Raw genomic sequence first — 25,012 nt, 5'->3', positions numbered from 1 at the left:
AACATCATAATGCTAAAAACAAAAACAAAAGCAAAAGCAAAAGCAAAACACACGATCCAAATTACAATTTTTGTTTGAACTAAAAGCTTTTTTCATCTCAAGGTTGATAAACCTCTTAACTCAGGTGATAGACTGATACGTACATACATACATACATAGATTTCAAATAGATGATGTAGAAAGGACCAAGAGCATAACTGGGGAGATCAAGACAGTAAGTTATTTTGTGTCTGCCAATAGCCCAGTGACTGGAATAATGCCATTACTGTACTCAGGCTTCTCACTGCCTGCTTTATACTAGTCTGTCACTACTTTAAGGATGCCTGCACTCTGCAATTATTTATAATGGTTCTGCCTTCAAGAAACTTGCACATTTACTTTTCCTTTTAAAAATAAATTTAATGCTATGCCATCAGATATTTTAAAAATTATTATAGAAATTTCTCTTGCTTGACATGAACAGATTTGGTGCCAAGATGAGAGTTCTTATTTCATTCCATCATTTTAAAATGGAATCTTTCTATTTATCACCTTATCATTGATAAATTTATCATTATATTGGTTTTCAGAGATTCCTGGTACTTTTAAACAAATAACAGTTTGTAGCTACCAAAGAGTGTCATACCAGTATGCTCGTGCAGCCTCAGTCATTGGGAGCTACAATAGGAAAGTTGATTTTCTATCCACAGGTTTGGCTTTGGTTATTTACAGATGTGGAAATGACCTCTGTGTTAGTATATTTGAGTCTTGAGTAATTTACATCTCTCAATTATTTGATAAAAAGGTATAGAGGCCTTTTAATTCTAGGGCAGTATTGATAATACCTTAGACTTTGAGCTCCAGAACATGAAGAATTTATTGTCTGTTAGGCTATTACTTTCTAATTATGGGAAACATTGATTGGTTTAATGGAACTGTGTTTTTACATTTTCATATGTAGGACATTAAATCATAAATCTCTTAGAATAGTTTCATTCTTTATAAATCTCAGGATGAAATACAAATAAATTACCAAAAATACTCAGTCACTGCACTGTGTGGATAGTAAAGAGGATGTGGAAAAATGTTGAAGGAATGGGGGCCTGCTCCATTGTTCTAAGCCAAAAATATCAAAATTTGGCTTATAAGACTATGGAAACTAAAAGTCTGCTTATTCCTATAGGGGATTAATGCATTACTCAACCTTGAAAATTTATATTGCCTGGCAACTACAGAATATGTTTGATTTCCAATCCTATCTTTATTCCTTTATTTTGAATCCAGTATCATTCTCAGGTTCGATCTGCTGACAGTTAAAATCTCTTTGGAACATTGTACAGCTGATATTCTCCTCACGCTACAGGAGCCATTTGATATATCCACTTTATTGATTATAGAGTTGATTCAAGATTTCTTCCTATATCTGCTTAATTGCTTTTAGTTTAAGAAAATGGAGAACTGAAAAACACTAAAAGTCAAACCTTTGCCTAAAGAACAAGTATTATGTATTTCATTAATATGGCACTGTTCCTTGAAGACCTCAAAGTTGTTAAATATAGAATTCTCTAAATAATAGTCTTTGGTTGATTTTATTTTTTCATTTTCAAAGATAATCCAGAAGGCAAATAGCAGTTGTGGTGTTGATTTTCCACTCCAGATTTCCTTAGTCAACACCAGGAAAGAGAATAAAGTTTAGTGAGGGGGAGCAGTGAGTGGTCTTGTCCTTTGTAATTCCAGGGTGTAAGGATGGTCTTGCCTAAAATAAATATGAAATGGTTAACTGTGCAAAGTTCTAACTACAAAATTATGTTCTTTTACCCTATTGAACTTGACTCTTCCCATTGTGTAATGCTATCTCGTATTATGTGATTAAATATAATTATGGTGGTAGTAGCACCTATATCTGCTACCCCAGCCAGTCATTATCTGTTGCTGGAAAATTTGTCAATTAGCTCAAGTGGATAGAGTGCTAATAATGCCAAAACCACAAGCTCAGGTTTTGTGACATTAGCTTCTTTTAGAGAATGACTTTCTTTGGTAGCTATAGAGCACTGCCCTAATCATCACCAGTCATATAATGAATGCATTCTCTGTTACACAGGGAACTGTGTGTGTTTGCTCAGCCATAAATGGAAAACCCATGCAAGAAGGCCACTTTGAAATGGCTGATCATATTTTTTGGATGATTGATTTATCACCCCAACTTGTTCAGTCATTCAGTCATTTATAATGTGCACATTGAGTGCCTCCTATTGGCAAAGTGCTGTACTTTCCTTCCTCATTTTTTAAATGCAAGTATGAACATTGATTTAAACATCCTTCAAGGACCACTGACTGTGTGTCAGCACAGTGCTAGAACTTTAAAATGGGATTGGTTGTTTTCGAACCAGGGTGATTTCATATCCAAGGTGACAGTTGGCAATATATAGAGACAGATACTTGTCACAACTTGAATGTAGGTGAAATGCTATTGGAGTCTACTGGTTGGTGGCCAAGGATCCTACTAAACATCTTCCAATGCACAGGACAGTGCCCACAACAAAGAATTATCTGGTCCAAAGGTCAGTAGTGCCTAAAATGAGAATTCCTTGGGGTGAGGATGGGGAGGGAGGGATGGAGAGACTCTAAAGAATAAGGTCATTTTCTTGCTCTGAAGGCACAACCATCTAAACCTACCCCGATTAAAACCCTCAGATTAATAATATACTCCGTGTTGTTCACAGCCCACACTTTCTTACCCATGTTTTTTTCACCAATACTCTAGCATTCTCCATATGGGATCTTCAATCCCAGGAGAGCATTACTTTCCAAAGGGAAGGGCATTCTGTGCTAATTTGTGTTTGTAAAACTTCGTTCTTGCTATGTCCTTTGTATGGAATACTCTTATTTCTACATCTACAGAAATTCCTCTCATTCTTAAAGCCCCACCCCAGACGTCACTTCCTCCTTAAAGTCATCCTTAACTCACCCTAGAAAAGGTATTTACTCCCTCCCTCTCAATAGTCTTGTAGCTTATTGTGCATACTTTATTTTTGAATGAGTCATCTGCATTAAAATTTTGTATTAACCTATATCTCCTAACCTTGATAGCAGAGATTGAGCCTTTACCTCCAAGTTCATAGGATGGTGTCTGACATGGAGTTACTGTTTTAAGTATTTGATAAAAGAATAAAATAAATACCTGAATCAACTGTAGAAAGAGAATGAAGGACCTAAATTGCACAAAACTTTTAAATATAAATAAACGTGATTCTCTTTACTCTCAAGTTTTAAAAATTCTGTGTTTGGACATTAGTCATCCTTTGACATCTAACAGACATAAATATGAAATTTGCATTCCACACAGGAGAGTAAAAGCTCATTTCCTTTTCTCCTACTACTAATCCCTATACTTGAAAATAAACACATGGAAATTGCTTGCAAAAAAGACGTAACTTTATGGTTTCTACACCACTCGTATTTTAAAATAACATTGCATAGTTTATAAGTTTATACATTAAAAGTAAATTTGGGGGCTTCTTTTTCCAGAAAGATAGAATAAATGTACTTTTGTGGATTCCTTCCATTAAGTACCACTGAAAATACTGGACACTGTAGTTAAACAAACTTAAGATGATTCTGAAAGGTAGAGAAAGGAAGGCAGAATGGCTAGGGAATTTGACGTGAGAAATGACATGGTGGTCAGGTCCCTGAGTTGGCTTTTGCCTTCTGTGTCCCAGACTTGGAGCTGAAGAAGACAGCAACCTCAAAACGCCAACAAACACAAACAAAAAGTCTCTGGCAAAAGTCTGCTGTCTTTGGGCAAAGGTCCAGAAAAGGGGTAGCCTCACAGAGCAAAATACTTCAAGACAACAACTGCTCTACTCAAGCAAAACAACTTTTGCTCTATGAAAGCCCCTATTCAGAGGGTCAGGAATTAAAGAGGAGTTAACTATTGATGAATCTCACCAAGTTGGATAATCTCCAGAGAAAGATGGTGAGAAAAAAGTCAATCCCAGAGGTTATAAATATGTTGTATTATTCCATTTATATAACATGCTTGAAAGGAAAATTTACAGAAATAGAACAGATTAGCAGTTGCTAGAAATAAAGGGATGGAGCCCAGGGGGCACTGGCCTATAAAACAGTAGTATGAGCGATCTTTATGGTGATGGAAATGTTCTGAATCTTGACTGTTTCAATGCCAACAGCCTGACTGTATATTGTGCTCTACTGTTGCAAAATTACCATTGGGTAAAACTCGTCAAAGAGTACTTGGAATTTCCTTGTGTTATTTATGGCTGCATGTGAATCAACAATCATCTCAAAATTTAAAAGTTAATTTAATAAAAAATTATGATGCCTTAGTAGTTCTTTAGCATATCTTTATATAAAATAATATATATTTATTTAACTTTTTATATGGGCCATTATATAGTTTATACTCATAGTGTATATTTTCTCTTCCAAAGAGAAGATGTTAGTGCTGCCTTTCAAATAGGAACTACTTCTTTTGGCTGAGAATAGAAGATCTGCTTACATGACTGGTGTTTACAAAAGATGTCACAACATATGTTCCATGCTTTTATGCCACATACATTTTGTTGAAAATATTGTAAATTACTTAGAGTATTCAGGGAACATGAGTAATTACAAAGGAGTTTTACTCTTAGTGAAAAGCTTCTATAGGGGTATCCTAAGAATACCCTGTTACAACTAGTTCACCTACCATAGTTTCTTTTGAGCAGTAAAAAAAAAAAAAAAGCATAACTGCATTTGAAAATGAATTTTCAGAAAAAGTCAAAAGAAAATGAATTAAGTGCTGAGATGCCTCTATGTTCAAAGCAGTCGAAGAATAACACCCTATCATTATACCCAATAGTAAGTATCACCCTATTAAACATGGTATTTTGCAAGCTGTTTAGATCCCTTTTTGGAAGAATATAAGTCTGAGAAGCCAATGAGTTTATCATTGGATGGGTTCTAGATCATTCCTTCTTCCCAGGGTGTGCTTGTTAAGGTCCAGTGGCCTTATGCTGATGCAGCAAAATTAACTAATCATGTCAGTTTATTAATAATGTGGTCCCCTATGTAATTAAAGACCTTGAGAATTTTGAAATGATATGGCTTTGAAGTTTTTATATTGGGAAGGTTCAAGCTATTAAATGTTGCTCATGTGGTTTTTTCTCCTTATTTTGCATTTATTTCATTCTTTGCATTTCTTTTGATGTGGGTTCAAAATGAAGTACTTGGACAAGATTGTTGTGTTCAATGGCTAAATGCACAGACTTTAGAGGAAGAATCCTCAGGATTAAACCCTAGCTTTGGCCAGCCGTGCATGTGTTATTGGACCTCTCTGTGCCTCAGTTTCCTTATTCCTGAAATGAGGGATTGAGTCAATAAATGTAGGTGCTTAGAATACAGCCTGGTACGTAATAAGCACAACTTAGGGGGTAGCCATTACTATTATATCAACATCAAGAATGCTGTAAAATTCCACTATATTCTTAAAGAATTTCTCTTTTTTTAGTGATCAGAAATGGTATTGTATCGGAATTTTACCATAGGCAATAACTTACCATCTTTGACCATCAAGCTTACACTAGAATTAATTGATTGGTTTTTATTCAGTGCCTACCATGCACTACTATTAGTGATGATACATTAAATCATCCCTGCTTTTATTTACTCTGGACAGGAGAATGAAGACTTCCATAGCAGTATAGAGGAAGCTTATACCATATTTCATTTATAAATACCAAAATTAGACATTCAAAACGAATCTTTTATTCCCCCTGTTTTAAAACCATCAGTGGCTTTTTAAAAAATTTATTTATTTATTTATTTATTTATCTTTTATTTTTGGCTGCATTGGGTCTCCATTGCCGCACGCGGGTTTTCTCTAGTTGCGACAAGAGGGGGCTAGTGTTGGTTGCCGTGCGCGGGCTTCTCTTGTTGCGGAGCACGGGCTCTAGGTGCGCGGGCTTCAGTAGTTGTGGCACTCGGGCTCATTAGTCGTGGCTCACGGGCTTTAGGGCGCAGGCTCAGTAGTTGTGGTGCACAGGCTTAGTTGCTCTGCGGCATGTGGGATCTTCCTGGACCAGAGATCGAACCTGTGTCCTTTGCATTGGCAGGCAGATTCTTAACCACTGCAGCCTGGTTCAGGAAACCGCCTCTTTCCCCATATCCTCATTTCTAGCACTTTGAGGTAGTTAGTGTTCCTGGCACATTCAAGGTGCTCCATCTCAGTCCTCTGTTCACTCTGTTTCTAATGCAATTCTGGGTTTCTCTTTTAGGCAAACTCTTCTCCATTTCCAAATTCTGGCTCACATTTGCCTTCTGTGGGTTCCATCTTAACTAAAATAAAGCAAACTGAGTGCTTCTCTCTTTTCAAACCACTATGGAAGTACCTCTACCCTACCCCCTTCATTATATTGACTTATTTCTTTTCAGTCTAATTGATTTTATATTTCAAAGTTTATAACTACAGGAAAAAACAATGAAGAGTATAATTGACATCCATGTTTTTTTTTTTTCTCTCTCTCTTTCCCTCTCTCCCTGCCTCTCTCTCTCTTCTTTTTCTCCCTCTCTTTTTGCCCCCCACTCTCTCCTCTCTAATACTCTGAGCTCCTCAGGGGCAGGAGGAATTTTTTGCTCACCTTCATGTCTGCTGTGCCCAGAACAGTTATTGGCACATAGGAAGCATTCAGTAAATATTTTATGAATAATTGCATCCACAGGAGATGGAATTAGTTTAAAATGTTCTTGGGATAGAGTACTGAGACCAGCATCATTTGAACATATGATACCTACCTTGATAAAATAAGAACATAGTTTCTTAGGCAGAGTAAGAGCAAATTCAAATATCCAGTGTGAATCGAGCTGATTGGTTATTGTGGTAATCTTAGCACGAAATGCTGAACCTGACTCAGGTGTTGTTTACCTTCTCAAAGGAAAATTACACAAAACATTGCGACTAATAGGTTGTGGGGGGATGGGAAAAAGTGGAAGGAATCAAAATGCTTTAAGGATTTTGAGCCTGGAATTGAGAAAACTGTCATGCCACTGATAGGGAGTTTGGAAAAGGTAACTAGTTTAGTTTTTTTTTTTTTTTTTTTTTTGTGGTACGCGGGCCTCTCGCTGTTGTGGCCTCTCCCGTTGCGGAGCACAGGCTCCGGACGCGCAGGCTCAGCGGCCATGGCTCACGGGCCCAGCCGCTCCGCGGCATGTGGGATCTTCCCGGACCGGGGACGAACCCGTGTCCCCTGCATCGGCAGGCGGGCTCTCAACCACTGCGCTACCAGGGAAGCCCACTAGTTTAGTTTTGAGGCGGAAAACAACCAAGAGGGAATGCCAGAAGGCAGTCAGAAGTGGGACTGAGAGAGCTCTCCTGACATCCACCCTACTTAGTTGTTGATCCCCAAAACCTTTGATCTGTAATCCTTTCTGGTCACCAACTTTGAGAGTTTAGAATAAATTGTCTTGCAACACACACAAGTCCATCTTAGCCTTTATCTCTATAGTGTTGTCTAAATTTGAAAGTCTTCTGTTTTACTTTTCCATGAGGTATCAGGCTCTCTGCTGAACTAGAGCTCTGCCCTGAATTTCAGATGGTTTGTCAGCAGCATAGTGTCCTGATCTACCCTTCCTTGTTCCACGAGCCTGTACTCTGGGCACCTGTACTTTTGCCATATCCCCTTCCTTACCACTGTAATAGAACTTTTTTTTTTTTTTTTTTTCTGGTCAGAAACGTATTACTTCCTTAGCCTGTCATTCAAGGCACCAGATGGCCTCAGCCTATTTTCTGGGGTGATTCTGTCATCTATTCCATGTGTATTGTATAATCTAGGTACTTGCTATTTTCTGCGCTCACTAGTTGGTTTCTAATCTTACTTTTTACTCTTATTTTCCCTGTTACCTGGAAAGGTATCTCTGCCATTTCCCATTGTAGAAGCCCTGCCTTTTTTAAAGTACCATCATAAATGTAATTTGTTCATGAAACTTTTCATAATTGCTCAATTTCATGTGATTTTTTTTTTCTTCTTTGATTATCCATGGGCGTTTGTATCTCTATTCCGGCACTAAGCCTGTTCTTTGAAGTTTTGAATTATTTTTGAACTTAAAAAATGAAGTTACATGATATATGACTTACCAGTTTGTATGTATTCAATAAATATTAGTTGAGTGGAATTCATATGGTAATTGACACCTTGAAGATGGAGAACTGTTAAGATATGAAAATTTGTAATGGAAGATAGCAGATTAAGCATAGCCCTTTGGAGAATTCCCCATTTTGAGAGAAAAGAATAAGGGGAACAGAAATGAGGAAGCCCAGACAGGGTGACTTGCTTTGGTTATTCAGGGAGTTGTGGGAGGCCCTCCCTAGAACTCAGGTCAACTGCAGCTTATTAATCCTTTACAGAGTGAGACATTTCTTCTCCTATTTTATAGTTGTACTGCAAGTGGGTGCCAGAGGAAAAGGGTATTCCCTGCCTAACTGGACTGCAACCTCATACCTCTTTAAGTCCTCTGAATGACCAATTATGTTGCAAGGTTCTTAACAAAGGACCCTTGATTCAGATCCTGAAGCACTAGGGTATTAATGCTGCAGCACTTTCTTTGCATACTAGTTCAGTTAAATTTTTCTCAAAGCTGGTTCCTATTTCTGGTAGTAACTCTTCAGTTCTGGAACTTTAGTTCCAGCCAAAATAAACTATTGTCTCAGGTCTGTATTTTTCCTGAAGCACCATGGCATTTTTATGGAATGTGGAGACAGTTTTATGTATGACTTTAATGGTAACAATAAAGGACCCAGATCCGCTTCTCTGGCCCGCTATCCTTACCTCTCTAGTCCAGCAGTGATTATATAGACTCCAAAAAGAGGGCCATCTTAAACCTTCCAAATGAAATCTGTCATTTATTTACTGTGTGATGAGATATTCACTTTCCTGGTTTTATTTTTTTCCTCATCCACAGCAGCATCAATTTTTTTTTTTATGTGTAGTTGGTTACATTTCTAAAGAGGAAAAAGAAGTCCCCTACTACATGATTGTATGGTTCAAAATTGTCTTGTTATCCAATTAACTAATGCTATTTAAGTCAACTTTTAAAGTAGCTGTGCTTTATCTGTAAACATTTATTATTCATGCTGCTAATGACAATTCGGAGAAGAAAATATTACATTAAATCTTGAAGACTTTTTAAATATGAAAGAGACAAAACTGCCTATTCTTGGTATTTCTTCCAATATGTATTAATTTAATTAAAAAACACATGTCATAAGGATGAATTTGAATACTTTGGGAGTATTTCTAGCATGATAGGATATTCAGCATTTTGAAGACCAGATTTTCCCACTTTAATGAATGGATAAAGGAAATCCTTCTGAGATTATTATGTTTCCATTATTTGAGTTTGTCTTGTGAACTCTCCAAAACATGGTTTGTAAATTGAGGCATTTAAAAATAAAAAGAGTTCTGAAGTCAAGTATTTGTAAGAAGATGAGCTAATGCATACATGCTAATCCTAGAAAAAGTGATCGTTCTTTTCAAAGTTAATTAAATTTTAAAAGTCCTATTGTTTTGTTAATGGTCATCTTTTAAAATGAGAAATTATGTTCTACCAATTTCAGGAAAATTGCACTAATAAACATTCCAGGATTCGTAGTTGTTATTGGCTATTAAAAGCAATTATAAAGTTTAAATCTTGTAGCGTTGCCACTAGAATGTAATAACTGTTCACAGCAGCTTTAGTTTCATGTTCCATAAAATTGAGCTTCCTGTCTTTACATTTTATAACCTAGATCATGATCCTTGAGATTTTGCTATGTTAATGCATACAATTGCTAAGGAAAGGAAATAGTGTAATATGAGAAGACAAAGAAATTGAACCATCAAAGTAGACTTTTGCATAGTAAGCAGAATCTTGGTGCTTGTTGAACTTAGCTATAGAATTTACTAAAACATATCTTTGAGCCATATGTCTGAAAATGTCTTACCATTTTAATGGGGAAAGCACAGATACCTCACTGAGATACCGTTATGATGAGTTCATGAGGCAAACCTGGATTATTGGTAAAAATGAGCAATGAAAATATTCTTCCAACACTCATTTTATGTATATTTAAGTGTCACAGGTTTGTGGGAATTGCATGACGGTTTATTTTTCTCAACAGAAACCTTAATTCATATTTTTAGAGCATAATCATTATCAAAAAAGACGTTACTTAAGCTAATAAAAACTTTCTTCCTGTAGAACTATTGAAATACCTAAAATAAAATGATTTCTACTACTAGTCTTATTTATGAACATTAGATAAATTTTAGCTTTAGCTATGGGTTAACATAATAAATATATTTGTTATATTTTTTTCTTGGTGTGTATACCATTCTCTGTAACACGGAGAATGTGTGGATAATACTGTATATAAATTGCATTTAGTGTGGCAAATATATTTTGAAATATACACATCACATTCAATATAGTTCCTTGAGGATAATGAGCTATCATTAAAGAGAAAATACTTGTTAAAATCAATTATTATCTTAGAGGGGAAGAGTTAATACAGATTCACTAAAGCATTACCAAACCACTAATCTGGATATTAATTTTATGTCAGTGTGATTTATTTAAGTGAAAAATGCTGGAGCTCTTCTCAAATTCGTGATTAAATATAATTATGAATTATGGAGCTTTCTCTTTTTATTATAAAAAACTTCTTAAGTTCCATGGAGTACTTTCTTTTAATAAGTCATTGCTTTATAGCTAACTAAATGCATGAAGAGCTCTGTTTGTAATATAATGAGCAATTAAATTATAGTCACTTGAGTATAGTATTTCCAATAGCCTTGATCTTTAATACCATGGATTTTACTGAGTTTGACATACTTCAAACTCAAGTTCAAAACTTTTCTATGTTGCAAAGATATTCTCTTCTTCAGTTGAGAAATAGTATATTCCAGAGTTGAAGGGAGGAAATGTGTAGGTATTTGAAGGAGACAATAATAGAAAACCAGTATCACTTTTATTTGATGTCTGGGGAGAAAAAGAATATATTGTAAAAATATATTTTCAAAGTGCTATATAAACTTTGTCCCAGATAAAATGTTCTATTTATTTATGGGGATGTTTATAAAGTACTTTCATGTATATTATCTCATTTGTTCATTTAAGAAACCTGAGGCTGGCAGTAAACTGAGAACAAAAGGATTACAACTATTAAATAAATGAACAGGGTTTCACACCACTGAAGTTTTCACAAGTGTGTTGCCGTTTTCATTTCCATAGCTATTGCCAGAAAACTTGGTGTTTTAGTGTAAATTAATTGACATTTCTTGTGTGGCTACTAACATGGAGCTTAATTATAAACACATTCTTTTTAATTTCCAGTATTTCATAGTAAGTGCTCATTATGGAAGATTCCCTTTGATGTTGTAATTAAATATAAGCTTAAAAATAGGAAAATTTTCCCTTAGTACTGCCACAAGTACATACCTGTAAGCACACACTTAAATGTGTGTGAAACAAAATGCACATGACACAAAAATACTCATACACATTTCTCAGAATGCTACAAGGCTTATATACATAGTAGTTTTCTTTTGTTTACTATTTGAAAGCCAACTATTTCTAGAGACTAGGTACTTTGTATAGTTTACTTACATTGTCTGGTACTTAAAATAGCATGATAACCAAGAAAGCATCTAAGAAATACTTTTATCTTTGTTGACAGTTCTGATAATTCAGGTACTCTGTTGTCTTCCAAACAATTATTCATCTTTTTCTTTGTTTCAATTTGCTAGTTCCTTAAGTAATTTCAATGTGGAAACATCTTCAAGAGAAAACAACACCAGTATTCATCTTAAGAGAAAAATATTATTGCAATGGTGGGAAATTTGGAGGGTTTTTTCACTCTTATGCGACCGTGTCTGTGCTTTTAGTTTCCAATACTTGGATATTGAAGGGTGGTCTTTTTCTTCTTGACATATTTTATTCTATGCTTTAGGTTTGCACAGCTATTATTTCATTTAAACGACAAAACACTCAGATGCAGTGATCATTGCTGGATACCCCAATAATCTATGATTAGCAACAGCTCCCTGTGTGCTGAACAGAATTAAAAAGAAATATTTTTCACTTACTTATAGCAACTTCTAACCTTTTCTTTGTTCACAGTGACATAAGCAAAGCCTCTGTGATTTACCCATTTTGATGAATTGATTGTCAGATCAGCACAGCAGGAAGGGTTTTTAATGAATCATAGATAAATGTCATCAGTTCTATAGATAAACTTAGAATACTGCTCTGAATAGTATTGTCAAATCATTGAGATCATTCCCAGGTTAGCTAATCATACCCTCTTAGCCTAATCTATCTCTCTTTTCTAGAAGGTTCTAACCATAGGTTGTTATCCATGATGTTATGATAGTTTCTGAATCCCAGTATTCAGCTTTGTGAAATAGTAAGGTGTTACAGCAGTGTGCTAGGGCCAGTTAGTAGTGGCTCTAGAGAGGCAATTTTTAAATTTTCAGGAAGTTTGAGAGCTAGTTGCCATCACATTAACTTACTGGCTTGAAATTCACTATGGTGAGAGTATTTACAACATGAAAATACAAACCAGAGCATTTCCCCCCACCTTCCAGCACACAACTGGATAAAATTCATTTGTAGTCATTCAAAAAGAGAATTCAAATATTGCATATGATTGAAAATGTAAAAATCTAGAAGTGCTTTATGTATGTACCAAAATTTGCCTGAATTTGACTAAATGCCTATGTGACCAATGGTGACTAAATAAAACAAAATATTTTAGATATTCAGAGTATAAATATATATGTACTCACACATACAAACATATATACACTTTTTATCTTGGCTTACTTTGAAAATAAAAGACAATGATGTTTAATTACACTCAGGAAAAATGTATGCTTTAATTTTGGCTACACTTTTTAGTAGCAAAGCTGTAAAAAGAAAGTATGAAAGAAATAAAATCATACAGGCTTGCAACACCCATTTATTTTTTAAAAGGAAACAATTAAACCTTGCTGATTAGCCAAAGAAATTATGAGCACAGGTGGGTCTTTTAACATGTGTGTTGGTAGAAAGAGCTAGAAAATATAATCACCTCCTTTTGAAATCAATATCATTTTTTAAAAAACAAATCAACATGTATTTAACTAAATGGTAGGTGAGAAATGACAACTAAGCAATTCAAATAAAATTAAAAGACTAATAAATGTGATTTAGTAAAAATTTCAGTTAGTTAAATCTTACTCATGATATGTTTTAAGCTTAATAATATTATTAATAATAGGTGTGTATTATTGGATTCATAATACATCTCAGATATACACACTGTAAATTTGCTCATTTTTCTCTGTATAGCAATCATGTGTGGATTCTGTACATGCGGAATCTGAATTTCAAAAGACTTAAGACCACACAGATTGTAAGTAGCTACAGTGGACTTCTAGCTTAGGTTGGCTGGCTTCAAAGCTCCTGATACTTTCTCTAAGTCATTCTTCCCTTTTAAATACATAAAAGTTGTAAGTAATATGTAAAGCTGTAAAATGTATATAGCTTTAATTGTAACCACAATTCTGTTTAATCAAGGCAAAACTTTAAAAAATGTATACTATTCAGATTTTTTTCCACCTATTGAAAATTATTGCAAGAGAACAGAGGATACACTTTGCATGTGTGTGTGTATGTGTGTTGGAAAATTACATTTTAGAAATAAATTTTGTACTCCTTTTGTACAACACAGGTGTTGACCCACAGGTGTTAAGTAAAACATAATGTTGATACTTCAAGCCCCTTTCCCTCCACAGTGTAGTGGAATACTGAATGCTATTCAATACCTAACCTTCATTTCAAAAGTTACAGGCTGTGATCTGTGACATGTGAAAAAATTATTAAACTGTGAGTTTTAACGGAATGCCTTATTTGATGTAAAATTACAAGCCATGAATTGTCAGGAGGACCTAGATGAAAGCTTTCCTTTTCATAAACTTAACTCTGTACCATTTATATATTATCTTGGGAGAGATTCAAAAATAAGTGTAGAGGGTTTCCCTGGTGGCACAGTGGTTGAGAGTCCGCCTGCCGATGCAGGGGACACGGGTTTGTGCCCCGGTCCGGGAAGATCCCACATGCCGCGGAGCGTCTGGGCCCGTGAGCCATGGCCGCTGAGCCTGCGTGTCCGGAGCCTGTGCTCCGCAACGGGAGAGGCCACAACAGTGAGAGGCCCGCGTACCACACACAAAAAAAGATGGATTATAGCATAAACTGGTATGCAAATGCCACTTTATTATTGAGCCTCAGAGTTCAACAAGATTGTCAGATCCCAACACTCCTTTCTCCACAAACAGGCAGATCCCAGACTCGACCATCGTTCCTACCTTCTTTTGTCCAAGAAGTGTAACTCTAGAATCAGTCTTTCTGATCTCAACCTCTTCCTTCATCTCTCAGAATAATATATATATACTAAATGGAGGTTTATCTTTTCCTCTTATTCATTGCAACCATTCTGGCTACACTGGTCTCTGTCATCAGCCACCTTTGCTTCCGTATTCTTTATCACATAGCCTGGTAGTTCTTAACATTTTACCGTCAAAAATTCTTTTAAATTATCATTTCATCTCTTCAGACAGATCTTTTGTTTCAGATTTTTTTCAAAGTAAATTTCACTGCAGTTTTTCCCAACTCAAAATATATATAAGTAGTAAGTAGTAGTAATAATTATGAGGAGAAAGAGGATGGTATGACTTGTACACTTTGAGAACCATCAACACTTCTGTCATTTTAATATTATTATGCTCAAACATTTACATCAGACATTTTAATTTTGTAAAATTATTAAATCACAAGTTGATTTAATCATAGAGCACTGATTTTATTTTTATTGTTTTTTATTTTTTATAAAGCATGTACTACTTAGTGTATGTAAACAGAATTCTATTTGTGGAGAGTAGTACCTAAGTAATGTTCCATGAATGTAAGTCATAAATTCTTAGACTTCTCCCAATTGCAAAAATCCCTTTACAAAAACAATCACAAATTGACTTAATGCAGATTGGTCACCCTGAGGCTGTTTTCCTTCTTGCCAGTACAGCTGCAGCAGAGAAATGGATCACAAAGCATTGAATTCTACCAGCAGCAGTCAAAAGGAAACCGATTGCTGCTTGGTGCATGGGCCGGAATCCCAATTTGGCTGGGATTTTCCAATTATTTTTATTGTATTACTTTTATCTATTAATTATGTTTATAACTTATCTTTTATTGCTGTGAAATTAAAGAAAAATCAATTTATTAGTCATTTGCTATTAATCTTCCCATATAGTTATTTCTGAGGTTAAAAAATACATATGTGATTAACTTCTCAAGCCCCCTATGTGAAGAAAGTTGTAAGTAGACTATATATGGGTTCATAATGCTGTTTAGTAAATACTTCTGATTTTATTTTTTTAATCAATTTAAGAATGTTAGTTAAACATTTTGTATATTCTAATATCGAGGCAGAATATGACTCTTCTCTACCTAAAACCATATACCTGGCTGCTAGGATTCTTTGCAGGAGAATAAACACATGCAGGTAGGCGCACGCGCGCAAACACACACACACACACACACACACACACACACACACACACACTATCTGACTCCAGGTTTGGTTAAATTTCATCAAATATCCCAATAAAACTTTCAGAGGAAACAAGAATTCATACATTGATCCCACTGGGCCTTATACAATGTCACCTCAACAGTTTAATTGGAAAAATCATAATTAAACCTTCAGCTTCATTTGTAGACTAGCCAAAAATAATACACAGATCCTTTGAGAGATTTGTGCATTTTTCAATGTAAAATAAAGCTCTGCTAGTTACTGTGTAAATTCTAAAGTTCCTAGGTTTTAGGTTGACTTCTGTTTTCAGAACAAAATTTTCATATGCTTAAAAAAAATACTTTCTAACTCCTGATTCTATCAAATCTATCATTTTCAATTACTGAGGTCCTTAGAGCCTAGTTCCCCCCTAATAATGGCTAGAGCTTGCAGTTGGTTACTGAGTGCCCACAGTATGCAAGTACTATGCTAAATGATATACTTAATTTTATCTCCTTCACTTTAATTCTATGTTAAATATGCGGAAAAGGAAGTTTAATGGTTGAATATGCAGATAAGTGGCAGGGTCTTAACATCTGCTCATTTGGCATTTTAGATAATAAAGATTCTGTTTGTGTAGTTTTCATAGCCATATTTAGTATCACAATTAAATAGTGATGTTTCTGAAATCCTTGTTCTTTGGAAGACGCCATGCAAAAGGTAAGGATATTTAAGGAGTTGGAAAAATGCTTTTATGTCTCTTTCTATAACTGAATGACACTTGAGGCCTATAAACATGACCTGATAGTATGTGATCTCTGATGAGCACTTTAGTCACTCTGAGTCTCTTTATTTCTTATCTATAAATATAGCAGGTGGAACTAGATGATTGGTAAGAAACTGTTCAAGTTCTAAAATTCATGCATATTAAATCAAGATTTATTAATTAAACCAAGATTTACTAATTAAATTATATATATTTAATAAAATAATCGATTTATTATAGCTCTTACGTGATTTGACATATTGTAGAAACATAGTGTTGACCAAAAAACTTCATGAGCAATTTTAATCTGCAGACAGTCTAGTCATTGACTTGGAGGAGGTAAGGCTTGGCTGTGGAATAAAAGTGGTGGTATTTGCACATAAGACATTTACTTCTGAATCAAGTTGGTCATTCCTAGAGAGAGTTGTGTAACTTGGAGTTATTGATGTTTTTGTTTTTGTTTTTTTTTAAAGAAGATGTTACGGGTAGAAGTTTATTAATTAATTTATTTTTGTTGTGTTGGGTCTTCGTTTCTGTGCGAGGGCTTTCTCTAGTTGTGGCAAGTGGGGGCCACTCTTCATCGTGGTGCGCAGGCCTCTCACTGTCGCGGCCTCTCTTGTTGCAGAGCACAGGCTCCAGACGCGCAGGCTCAGTAGTTGTGGCTCACGAGCCTGGTTGCTCCGCGGCATGTGGGATCCTCCCAGACCAGGGCTCGATCCCGTGTCCCCTGGATTAGCAGGCAGATTCTCAACCACTGCACCACCAGGGAAGCCCTGATGTTTTGTCTCAGATATTATCTGTACTCAGTGGTTCTCAACTGGGAGTAATTTTGCCCCTTGGGGGCACTGAAAACAATTGGAGACATTTTGAGTGTCACGACTGGGGTAAGGTTGCCAGATTTCACCAATATAAATACACAATTCCAAGTTAAATTTGAATTTTCGATCAAAGATCAATATTTTTAATATAAGTATGTCCCATGCAATATTTGGGGTATACTTAACTAAAATGCTGTTCATTGCTTATCTGGATTTTAAATTGAAATGGAAGTCCTGTGTAGTATCTGACAACACTGAAGTGGAGATGGGAGTTGCTGCAGGCATCTAGTGAGTCTTAGAAGCCAGGGATGCTGCTAAATATCTGACAATGCTCAGGACAGCCATCACCCATTTATCTTGAATATGCTCATATTTCACTGCATATAAATGTAATAAGAATTATCCAGTCCAAAATGTCAATAGTGCTGAGGGTGGGAATTATGAACTATGTATAATCAGTTCCTTCACTTAATATAACATTTAATCTCTTGGGTTTTAAATTTTATAATCGTGACACTGCTTTGGCACTTTTCTATCTGAATATGTCTCCATATTCAGATAGAATATGGACCTGTCTCCATCTGCCATCAATTATATGAAAGATGTGTGGTTTGAAAAGTTAATACAAAGCAATATTGAGTGATGCTCTTTTTTTAAGCTGAAGGTCATTCAAATTTTTATAACAGAAGAAAGCCCCTTAGGATTGTCACTGAAATCATAACTCATGACCACAGCATGGAAATCAAAGATCCAGAACAGATTCAGAGTTAGGTGCTTAGCATTGGGAATATGAACATGAATAAGGCAAATTTCTTAATATTAAATTACCTAAAGTCTAGAATCCAGAGAAGCAAAGCAGACATGAAATAAATGAAAAGCTCAGTAATTTATAAGAGTTACTGCTATAAAAATATATTAAAGTCACTTGCCAAAAAATATGTATGGTGAATTGCCAAAAAAGGCTGAGAACAATGGCATAAATGCAAGCCCCCACACTCTTAGAAAACGTAGACTTGTCTTCCAGTATATAAAAGAAACCTATGGAAGCTCGGCTCTTCCATGTCCATGGAATTTATCAAGCTGTTAGCAGAATTGGTGCTGAATTTTCTAAGGCCTCACCGCAAAAGCTATATGGTGCTGTCTGAAGTCGAAAGGGATCTCAGTCCCTTTTGACCTGTTGACAGATGTAAATTAGAAATGTCACGATTCTTCTGGCCATTGCCAAGTGACGTAGATCCTTGATTTCTGAAAGAGTTTCTTTCCCTCCTCATTCTCTCAGGGACACTGTAACACCATGTAACCCCATGCCGTTTGCTGACATAGAGCTGAATAGAAGGTGAATGAGAAATGGATTAGAGGTTTGCATCCTCTTCATGTCCTTGACTATTGCTTATGTGTGTATTAAAATGTAAATATCAATGCCCGTATTCATCCCCAATTACTGAATAAATGAGAACAATAGTTGACATCAAACATTTATGTTCTAGTAGGGGAAGTAAAGTATCCATACAGTGGCAGAATATGGTAAGCATTGTAAAAAGGAAATATGACCATTTCATGGGATTCCAGAGGAGAGGTGCACTTTTAAACTAATGTGATCAGGGAAAATATAATGGAATGCTGTATGTCAAAAGCTCTTCTCTAGGGGTTCCTGGTCCCATTGGAGGTGGAAATGATGATCCTTGTGAAAGCCTTTGCTATCAGGCACAATCCAAGCAGGTACATGTGCCTTGTTCTGTTGCATACCCTTTTCCTGGGATATAGCTAGAGGCACAAAGTCAATTCTAGTCTTCTGTAATGAGTTTCTGAGCCTAGAAGTGGTGTAGCAAGATTGGAGACATTTACGTTTACCCTGAAGATATGTGTTGATTTTGTTTTTGTGTTAAATACTTTGAATTTGGTAGTGAGAACTAAATCTGTGCTAAATTTGACTCAAGTTAAGTTGCACTATATTTCCATTTTATGTGTCTTTGGCTTCTTTTTCAATTTTTAGCAAAAATACTGTTTTTATTAAATATATTTGAATTGTACATCAATCATGATATTAACTTCATCAAAATTTCTTAGTTCTTTGTCATTTCACTTTGTATTTCTGTCACAAAAGAAGAAAAATTTAGTTGGCCTCTTACTATCAGAAAGAACTACATAGTAAATAAATAATAAAAACACCAAGGTAATGAATTAAAAACAAATCAACTGTTCACGTTTCATTATTTAAAAACAAAGGGACTCCATCGAGAAGAAGCTGTAAGGTAAAACTATATTCATATATTGATGGGCACAAAAAGTACAGAATTGAAATGAGTTATTGCTTAGGTACCTATTTTATTTTGATAATTTTTATTACATATATTTTTATTGAGGAAAACTGACATACAATATTATAGCAGTTTCAGGTGTAAAACATAGTGATTCAGCATTTGTATATATTGTGGAATGATCACCGCAATAAGTCTAGTTACCATTTGTAACCATACAACATTAATACGATATTATTGACTCTATTCCCCATACTATACTTTACATTCCCATGATTTATTTATTTTATAACCAGAAATTTGTACTTCTTGATCTCCTTCACCCATATCATGGCCCCCCAGGCCCCCAACTTCCCTCTGCAAACATCAATCTGTTCTCTGTATCTCTGAGCCTGGGTGTTATTTTGTTTTGTTTGTTTGTTTTGTTTTGCTTTTTAGATTCCACATATAAGTGAAATCTTGTAGTATTTGTCTTTCTCTGACTTATTTCACTTAGCATAATACCCTCAAGGTCCATCCATTTTGTCATAAATGGTAAGACATCATTCTTTTTTACAACTGAGTAATATTCTATTGTATATGTATGTACACCACAATTTTTTTATCCATTCATTCATCCATGAACATTTATGTTATTTCCATATCTTGACTATTGCAAATAATGCTGCAGTGAAGATGTGTATATGTTTTTGAATTAGTTTTTAAATTTTCTTTGGAGAGATACTCAGTGGTGGAATTGTTAGATCATATGGTAGATCTATTTTTAAGTTTTGGAAGAACCTCCATACTGTTTTTCCATAGTGGCTGTACCAACTTACATTCCCATCAAACAGTGCATGAAGGTTCCCATTTCTTCACATCCTCACCAACACTGTTATTTGTTACACTGTTATTTGTTGTCTTTTTGTTAATAGCCATTCTGACAGATGTGAGATTATATCTCATTGTGGTTTTGATTTACATTTCCCTAATGATTAGTGATGTTGAGCATCTTTTCAAGTGCCTTTTTTTGTTATTGAGTTGTATAAGTTCTTTATATATTTTAGACATTAACCCCTAATTGGAAATATGATTTTCAAATATCTTCTCCCATTTACTAGGTTGCCTTTTCATTTTTTTGATGGCTTACATCACTGTATAGAAGCTTTTTAGTTGGATATAATCCCATTTGTTTATTTTTGCTTTTTTTCCTTTGACTTTGGAGTCATATAAAAAAGAAATTGTTAAGACCAATGTCAGGGGGCTTAATGCTTATGTTTTCTTCTAGGAATTTTATGGTTTCAGGTTTTACATTCAAGTGTTTAATCCATTTTGCATTAATTTCTGTATACAGTGTAAGATAGTGGTTCAGTTTCTTACTTTTGCATACAGCTGTCCAGATTTCCCAACACCATTTATTGAAGAAGCTGTCCTTTCTCCATTGTATATTCTTACCTCCTTTGTTGTAAATTCGTTAACCATATATGGTGGATTTATTTCTGGGCTCTCTCTTCTGTTCCAATGATCTCTATGTCTGTTTTTTATGCTAATACCATATTGTTTTGGTTACTATAGCTTTGTAATATAGTTTAAAATCAAGGAGGGTGATATTTTCAGCTTTGTTCTTCTTTCTTAAGATTGTTTTTGGCTATTTGGGGTCTTTTGTTGTTCCATACAAATTTTAGAATTATTTGTTCTAGTTCTGTTAAAAATGCATTGGAATTTTTATAAGGATTACATTGAATCTGTATATTGCTTAGGATAGTATGGACATTTTAACAGTATTAAATATGAACATACTGATTACTAATAAGAAGATTGAATCATTAATCAAAAACCTCCCAGCAAACAAAATCCAGGACCAGATGTTTCACTGGCAAATTCTACCAAACATTTAAAGAAGAGTTAATATCTATCCTTCTCAAAGTCTTTCAAAAAATTGAGGAAGAGGAAACACTTCCAAACTTATTTTATGAGGTCAGCATTACCCTGATACCAAAACCAAACAAGAACAACATACACACATAAAATTACAGGCCAATATTGCTGATGAACATAGATACAAAAATTCCCAACAAAATATTAGCAAACCAAATCTAACAATACATTAAGTATTAGCAAACCAAATCTAATGATACATTAATGTATTAACAATACATTAATATGATCAAGTGGAATTTTTCAAGGATGGTTTAACATTTGCACATCAATCAACGTGATAGGCCACATTGTCAAAATGAAAGATAAAAATCATATGATCATCTCAATAGATGCAAAAAAAGCATTTGACAAAATTCAGCTTCCATTTATGGTTAAAAAATAACCTCTCAGCAAAGTGGTAGAAAGGAAATGCATCTCAACATAATAAAGGCCATGTATGACAAAGCTACAGCTAATATTATACTCAATGGTAAAAGGCTGAAAGCTTTTCCTCTATGATCAGGAACAAGACAGGGATGTCCATTATTGCCACTTTTATTCAACATAGTATTGGAAGTCTAAGCCACAGCAGTTAGGAAAGAAAAAGCAGTAAAAGACATAAATTGGAAAGAAAGAAGTAAAAACCATCACTATTTGCAGTTGACATAATACTAAATATAGAAAACCCTAAATACGCTACCAAAAAAACTGTTAGAAATAATAAATGAATTCAGTAAAGTTGCAGGACACAAAATTAATATGCAAAAATCTGTTGCATTTCTATACACTAGAAATGAACTATCAGAAAGATAACTCAAGAAAACAATCTCATTTACAATATCATCAAAAAGAAGAAAATATCAATACCTAGGAGTAAATTTAACCAAAGAGGTGAAAGACCTATACATTAAAAACTATAAGACATTGATGAAAGAAAGTGAAGAAGATACAAAAAATGGAAAGATACCCTGTACCCCTGGATTGGAAGAATTAATATTGTTAAAATGCCCGTATCTACTTTAAATTGGCTAAAATTCCTATAACTGCTATCATCTTAAAATTATAGAGGAGGGAGGAGGCAAAGAGAAGGACTTTGTTATATTATTTGCCAGTTTATCCTAGGAATGCAATGCAATGCCAAGGTAAGATTATTACCTACTGTGGGGAAGCATCTATGTATAAGGTGTGGGTGACTTTAAGAGACCCAAATATTTTATTTTTATGTATATTCTGAGGTATTTGTTTTTAAATTATTTATATCCAGATTCATACCAAGTTATTAAATTGGTACTAATTTAAGAACAATCTTGTGCTATTATGTCTCTCTCTTTCGCTCTCATTCTAAAATGTGACCTAAAAATACATAGATTTTATAAAGTATCTCAAGTATTCATACTCTTTTCCTCTATGTAATTACATTGTGTGGTATGATTCTGTAATGTTACCAATTATAATATTTGCTTATGTAGGTAGCTACTGCTAAATACTGACACAGTCATGTACACTGAATTTTGATTTTTCTGACTTTAAGAATTAGTTGTATAAAATTATGCCCAAGTGTACTGGGAAAAAGTCAAATCTGTAAACTAAAATTTACTCTGACATAATAGTAACTATTCTATTACATAAAAGTTTTAGCTCTGCACAGTTAATCTTTCAATATCTCCCACCAAGTAAGAACCTAAATGCCTTTAACAGAAATGAATTGGGTATCCTTTATAAATCATTTGTTCAAAACATACAATTGGCAACACAAATGTAATAAAAATAAATATATCTTCAGTTTCACTAATGTGAGATTTATCTGACTTATTTCATTCCTGAAAGCATACTAGACAATCCCATGAGTAATCAAGGAGGCAGTGAAGAGGGAGGCTGGATGGTAAAAGAGTACATTCACCAATTGATAATCACTAGTCCAGCCCATAGAATGACTTTTGCATGTTGAATACAACTATTACTAAACTGTTACTAAAAATGGAAATTTCTTTTTTGTTTTTGGTCTTTGAAATTTGGGTTTGCTTTGTAAGAGAAACTGTTATAGTAGCTCTACCTTTTTCCCATCAATGGTATAAGAAACAGTGGATATTTTCAATGCTAATTTCTATTCTAGATTTAGCATAGTAGTTTTCAATCCTTTTTTTCCCTTACATACCGCAGTGTATAATAGCCACATTCATTAGTAATAGTAGCTCACTATGATTGTAGTTCTCAAATCTGGAGAGTGGATCACCTAGAGGATTTAAGAACTCCTGGGGAAGATTATTTACTCTGAAAAAAAAAAAAAAATCTGGAAAGGCTGAAATGCCCACTCATTAAGAAGCTGGAGTAGCAAGTTGGATAAGTTTCCCATAAGGAAGGCAATTTCCCATTTAAATGTGAAAATTACTAGCATCAATAGGATTATTCTATAAATTACCCTACATCTATCCACTATCTCTATGACTATATAAATATAATTATTAGCTTCCTATATCTACTATTTGTGGAGCTTTGTTAATAATAACAGAATATCTCTCATTTTGAATAGCTTACAGAACGTTAATACAAGAAGTTGCAAAGCACTAGAATAGACTGTGGCTTAGTATTCATTTTTTTCTTCAGAATATGAAATAAATATTCATTTTAGTCTAAGCTATGGAGACCTTCCTTTACATTTTGATATTTTACAGACATTGGTAAATTATGTTCTTCATTTAAACAAGTTAATAAGTTTACTCAGAGTAGCCAAAAATATACTCAATCATACTTTATTATTTCTCTTTTGCTAAAAGATATTCTGTGCCACTAGTGAACAGACCAAGCCCTCACATTACTTGTCGTCAGTAAAACATTATTATCTTTTGGCATCCTCTTGCACTAGGGGAAATAAAAAGTCACATGTGGAGAAGTTCTAAATACTAGACACAAACGATCCTTGGAGGGCAATTTTTATCCTCCACGGAAGTATTGCAGACTTCTTCCATTAGCATAGTCCCAGGGAGCAAAAGGTTAGGGAACTGGGACTGCCAACTATACCTGAACACATAAGTCAACATTTCCTCCAAGCCGTGAGGGAGTGTGAGAGTGCACCCACATGTGCATTAAAGTATCTGAGACGAGAAACAACAATTGTACTATTTTACATTGCAATGTACTGTACAGATGGTGACATTTTGTTTGCGGTTGTAGGCAAGAAAGGAGGGCAGTTTCCAGACTCCCCCTTCAACACCTACCATTTGGCATAGGATATGGGAGGTTGAAGAAAACGGAGGGAGTTTTGCCTCAGTTGAAACAGCTGGGAAACAGATGGAAGCTAATGTGCAATTTGCCAAAAGCCTCGTCCAAGGCTCTCACCCCTTTTCCACCAAAAAAAAGCTAGTCAGGTGATAGTAGTAGAAGCTTCAGGGTCAGCAAGCGAAGGACTTTGCAAAATACAGGGGAAAAAAGTCAAAAAATGTTTAAAATCCAAGATTATAGAAAATATAAGTCCAGAAATGCAATCCCAAGGAGCATGTTTTTCACAGGAAAAAAAAAGTGGGAGCATCATGGGTGGAAACCACAGGAGAATCACAGATCCAAGGATAAAAGTGTCCACATAATTGACATTGGTGCTACCTCAGCTACATTGACATTCTTTTTTAGGTAATGAAATCAAGAAGCACATACCCACTCTTTGTCATGTTAATTACAATATAATTGTTCCATTTGTGCTTATTGTAAGTGTGCA

General features: G+C 34.8%; 1 protein-coding gene across 1 annotated transcript in view; it reads left to right on the top strand.

Annotated features, from left to right (window-relative positions):
* MEOX2 (mesenchyme homeobox 2) overlaps nt 1-25,012 on the top strand; it is a 64,356-nt gene that overhangs the window by 21,083 nt on the left and 18,261 nt on the right. The window lies entirely within an intron of this gene.

Source organism: Kogia breviceps, chromosome 9, assembly GCF_026419965.1.
Source record: "Kogia breviceps isolate mKogBre1 chromosome 9, mKogBre1 haplotype 1, whole genome shotgun sequence".
Taxonomy (NCBI): Eukaryota; Metazoa; Chordata; class Mammalia; order Artiodactyla; family Physeteridae; genus Kogia; species Kogia breviceps.
Note: the sequence above shows the minus strand (reverse complement) of the source record. Positions and strands in the feature narration are given on the sequence as shown.